This window comes from Panthera onca, chromosome B2, assembly GCF_046562875.1.
Source record: "Panthera onca isolate mPanOnc1 chromosome B2, mPanOnc1 haplotype 2, whole genome shotgun sequence".
NCBI classification, from domain to species: domain Eukaryota; kingdom Metazoa; phylum Chordata; class Mammalia; order Carnivora; family Felidae; genus Panthera; species Panthera onca.
Window position 1 is genome coordinate 7,170,146 of NC_138343.1, and position 5,826 is coordinate 7,175,971.

General features: G+C 40.9%; 1 pseudogene; it reads left to right on the top strand.

Annotated features, from left to right (window-relative positions):
• The first annotated feature begins 4,708 nt into the window (after positions 1 to 4,708).
• On the top strand, positions 4,709 to 5,310 carry LOC132666668 (10 kDa heat shock protein, mitochondrial pseudogene; annotated as a pseudogene).
• Positions 5,311 to 5,826: the final 516 nt, after the last annotated feature.

Sequence of the window (5,826 nt, forward strand, 5' to 3'; positions counted from 1 at the left end):
ATCACACTGCCTCTCAATTTTAAATAATTCTTCATTTTTAATATAGTGTCTTACATCAGTTATAGCTACATGACCTACACCTAATTCGCTAAACAGATGTGGCTGAGGATCTCAGCACTATTTTGCTTCCACAAACATTTTCTGTAGAATAGATTACACTCAATCAAGTCGTAACATCACAAAACGGCATTTTCCTGGCCAGTTTTTGCGGGCAAATTTCCTATTTGTTATAGAAGTCATTCTTTGTTTTGTCTCATGCGATTGATTTCTTATCCCATTCTTTTAAAAAGGAAGTACATTCTTCTTAACGTAGAGACTTTCATTCACTCAGCCTCTCAACGTTACCAGACAATCGTTACTGGTGAGTGGCTGGGAGAGAAAAGAGGACAATATCAAGTTCCCACCCTCGTGTAACTGACGTTCATTTTCATTATTTCGTTAGTATATTTGTAATTTTTGACTATGGATAGCATGGATACTATTAGTACCCATTATTAAATTATAGTACCCTATTATTAAATGCATTAATCTTATTTAGAATATAGTATCTGTTGCTAAGGTGGTTGATGAGAACTATCTAATCTTTATCATGTAAATTGAAAACAAGAGGTTTGCTTCCTTCCTTTTACTTTGGGTAGAAACTGTGAAGGCAGAGAGGGAGGAGATGGTGGAGGAAGAGGGTCCTGAGCTCACCTCCCACACACACACAGTGGGGCGACAAACACATGTAATGCAATTCACTATGAAAATGACCAGAACACTAGCAGAACAGTCCTTTCCCAAGTAACGACATAAGGAAAGCCACGTGGAGAAGGGTGGGAGGGGCAGAGACGAGGTGGGAACCAAACACCCCTGTGAGGACACCCACAAAGAGAAGGAATAGCATGGCCACAGAGGTCCTCACTGAGGAGTGAGGGGAGCGAGCCCCACGCTGGGCACCCCTCACCCTGGAGAACTGAACAGACAAAACAAGCCCCCATAACATAGGGCGTGGAAAATCAGTGGCGCTCATCTCCAGGGAAGCCAGAGGGCCCTTGAAAACCAAGGACCAGCACGCTAGATCACTTGGTCAGAGACCCAGCAAAGCAGCAGCTATTGGAAAAGCACCTGGGTTATATGTGAAGGAGGTGTATCGACTAATGTTAGGGCAGGTGCTGGAAAGGCAGAAATCTGTAGGAGCTTTCACTGGGGAATAAAAAAAAAAACAGTGCTAGCAGCCATCATTTTCTTGCCTGTCCTGTCCTTCCTGGACACCTGAAGGAGCCACTGACACTTCCGGCTGGCTCTGCTGATCCCAACTCATTCTCCCCTGAAAACAGGCCCACCCAAACTATCTGTCCCCACTAGCCCCATCCAAAGCAGTTCCCACCCTGCCACATCTGGTCAGCAGCCTAGGAGGGGACCAGCGTCCCCTCGAAATGACTACCTCCCACCACACTGAGGAGGCAGTGCTGGCAGGGACCAGCATCCCTCTGAAGTGACTCCTGCGCCAGAGAGTTGGGGGCCAGCCCTGTTCACCAGCGCCTCCAAGAAGTCATGGCCGGTCATTACAGCCAGTCGGGCTGGGGGCCAGTGTCACCTACCAGAATGCCCACAGCAATTGTACCCATTGCGAAAGGAGGGTACGTGCAGCCCACAGAGGGGACACTCCTGGTTCTGGTGACCAGGGGGGACTGTGCTCCTGGGCCCCACTACACACCTACACACGGCCACTACTTTCAAGACCAGTAGACGGAACTGACCGACGGAACACATAGCAACAAACATATGGAGTCAGGCAAAATGAGGACACAGAGAAAATGTATGGCAAACAAAAGAACAAGACAAAACCTGAGAAAAAGAAATGGAATGGAGATAAACTATCTACGTGTTAAAGAGTTCAAAGCAATGGTTGTAAAGATTCTCAGCAGAATACAGAGTGAATGACAGAAAATATGAAAAGGCAGGGGCACCTTGGGAGGCTCAGTCGGTTGGTGTCTGACTTCCACTCAGGTCATGATCTCAAGGTTAGTGAGTTTAAGCCCTACATGGGGCTCACTGTTGTCATTGCAGATACCTGCTTCAGATCCTCTGTCCCCCTCTCTCTCTGCCCCTCCCCCACCTGCGCTCCCCCCAAAGTAAATAAATATTTTAAACAAGAAAAAAGAAAACATGAAAATGAACCAACTAAAGAATACAGTAACCGAAATGAAAAATATGCTAGAGGGAATCAACAGCAGAAGCATCAAGGAGCAACATGAAAACAGCAAGCGTACTGACATTCACATAATTAGAGTCTCAGAAAAAGAAGAGAGAGAAAAGGGGGCAGAAAACCTACTTGAAGAAATAATAGTTGAAAGATTCCCTAACGTAGAGAAGGAAACAGACACCTAAGTCCAAGAAGCAAGGAGAATGCCCAAGAAGATGAACCCAAGGAAGGTCCACACCAAGACATATTATAATTAAAAGATCAAGTCCATCATAGAAAGACAAATATCATATAACTTCACTCATATGTGGAATTTAACAAACCAAACAGATGGACATGGGGAAGGGAAGGAAAATAAGATAAAAACAGGGGGGCAAAACCATAAGAGAATCTTAAATACAGAAAACAAACTGAGGGTTGCTGGAACAGTGTTGGGTGGGGGGATGGGCAGTAAGAAGGACACTTGTTGGGATGAGCACTGGGCGTCATATGTAAATGACAAATCACTAAATGCTACTCCTGAAGCCATTAGTACCCTATATGTTAACTAACTTGGATTTCAATAAAAAATAAAAATTAAAAAAATGATTAAAATATCAAACATTAAAGAAAGAATGTTAAAAGCAAAAGAGAAAACAAATAGCCATAAGGCTATCAGCTGATGTTTCAGCAGAAACTTTGCAGGCTGGAAAGGGGTGGCATGATATATTCAAAGTGATGAAAAGAAAAAGTACAACCAGGAATACTCTACCCGGCAAGGTTATCATTCAGAAGTGAAGGAAAGATAAAGAGTTTCCCAGACAAACAAAAGCTAAAGGAGTTCATCACCAGTAAACCAGCCTTACAAGAAATGATAAGGGAGTTCTTTAAGCAGAAAGGAAAAGGCCATAACTAGAAGAAAATTCTGAAAGAAAAAAAAATTGTGGGTAGAAGTAAGCATATAGTAAAGGTAATAGATCAGTACCTTGTAAAGCTAGTATGAAGGTTTAAAGATAAAACTTGTAAAATCAATTGTATTTACAAGAATTGGTTAAGGGGATATATATATATATATATATATATATATATATATATATATATCCCCACATATAAATACACGTATATATATGTATATATGTATATATACATATATATACATGTATATATATATATAAATGTGGAGGGGCAAATAAAAAAATAGTGCTTTTAGAATGTGTTTGCAGGGCACCTGGATGGCTCAGTCAGCCGAGTGTCCAACTCTTGATTTTGGCTCAGGTCATGATCTCACAGTTCGTGTGTTTGAGTCCCACTTTGGGCTGCTTGCACTGACAGTGCAGAGCCTGCTTGGGATTCTCTCTCCCTCTCTCTCTCTGCCCCTCCCTGCTCATGCTCTTTCTCAAGATAAATAAAAACAAACAAACAAACTTAAAAAAATGTGTTTGTATGTAAGTGACCAACAGCTTAATATAGACTGTTATTTACATAGGATGTTATTTATGAACCTCATGGTAACCACAAACCAAAAACCTATGATACACACACACACACACACACACACACACACACACACACACACAAGAATCCCAGCATGACAGTAAATAAAGTCATAAATCACAAGGGAAGAGAGCAAAATAAAGGAATAGAGAGGCATTGAAAAACAACCAGAAAACAATTAACAAAATGGAAATAAGCACATACCTATCAATGATTACTTTAAATGTAAATAGACTAAATATTCCAATCAAGAGACACAGGATGATGGCATTAACAACAGCAACAGGGGTGTGCAGGTGGTGCAGTTGCTTAACTGTATGACTCCTGATTTCACCTCAGGTCATGATGTCATGGTTTGTGAGTTTGAGGCCCATAGCAGGCTCTATGCTGATGGTGTAGAGCCTGCTTAGGATTCTCTCCCTCTTGCTGCCCCTCCCCTACTCAGGCTGGCTGTCTCTCTCTCTCTCTCTCTCTCTCTCTCTCAATGTAAGTAAATAAATAAACTTTAAACAACAACAACAACAACACAACTACGTCTGTCTCTCACCAGCCCACAAGAACCTCGACGCAGACCTAAACACATACAAACTGAAAGTGAAGGATGGAAAAAAGATAATTCATGCAAATGGAAGTAAACCAATAACAAAAAGCCAGGGTAGCAATACTTACACCAGACAAAACAGACTTTAAAACAAAGACTGTAATAAGAGACAAAGAAGGGCATTACATAATGATAAAGGGATGAATCCAACAAGAGGATATAATAATTGTAAAATATCTCTGCAATGAACAGAGGAACACCTAAATATATAAAGCAAATATTAACAGACAAAAGGAAAAAATTGACAATAATACAATAGTAGTAGAGGACTTTAACATGCCACATATATCAATGGATAGATCATCCAGACAGAAAACCAATAAGGAAACAGTGGCTTTGAATGACACACACTGGACTAGATGGGCTTAACAGATATATACAGCACATTCCATCTCAAAACAGCAGAATAAACATTTTTTTTCAAATGCACATGGAACGGTCTACAGGATAGCTCACATGTTAGGCCACAAAAAATGTCTCAATAAATTTAAGAAGACTGAAATCATAGTAAGCATCTTTTGTGACCACCACAGAATGCAGCCAGAAGTCAATTATAAGGAAAAATCTGGAAAAAGAACATGAACATATGGACACTAAACAACATGCTACTAAAATCCAGTGGGTCAGGTCATGTGGCCCGTGGGTTGGACTAATGGTATCCTTGCAGTGGTGGCAGCTCCAGAACCAAGTCATGGTGGCCGGAGTCATGGCAGGACAGACATTTAGAAAGTTTCTTCCCCTATTTGACTGAGTTTTAGTTGAAAGGAGTGCAGCTAAACTGTAACCAAAGGAGGCATTATGCTTCCAAAAAATCCCCAAGAAACTAGTGCAACCAGACACAGTAGCTGTTGGATCAGGCTCTAAAGGAAAGGGTGGAGAGATTCACCCAGTTAGTGTGAAAGTTGGAATTCGAGTTCTTCTCCCAGAATATGGAGGCACCAAAGTAGTTCTAGATGATGAGGATTATTTCTTATTTAGAGATGGTGACATTCTCAGAAAGTATGTAGACTGAAATAAATCATTACTGAAATGGCATCATGTGAAGATGCCCATTGCAGTGGAGCTGTGAAATCTTTCATAATGTAAATAATTTTCATGTATTTCTTTTATTTTTTTAAATGTTTTTATTTATTTTTTTTAAAGAGCTTTTTTTTTTTTTTTTGGGGGGGACAGAGAGAGACAAAGCATGAACGGGGGAGGGGCAGAGAGAGAGGGAGACACAGAATCTGAAACAGGCTCCAGGCTCTGAGCAGTCAGCACAGAGCCCGACGCGGGGCTCGAACCCATGGACTGTGAGATCATGACCTGAGCTGAAGTCAGACGCTTAACCAACTGAGCCACCTAGGCGCCCCTCATGTATTTCTTTTATAATAAACTAACGGTATCATAAATGAATAAAGAAATACATACATACATGCATACATACATACCAGTGGGTCAATGAAGAAATCAAAGAGGGAATTAAAAAAAATACCTGAAGATAAATGAAAATGGAAACACAATGTTTCCAAATCTTTGGGATATAGCTAATGCTGTTCTAAGAGGAAAGTTTATAGTAACACAG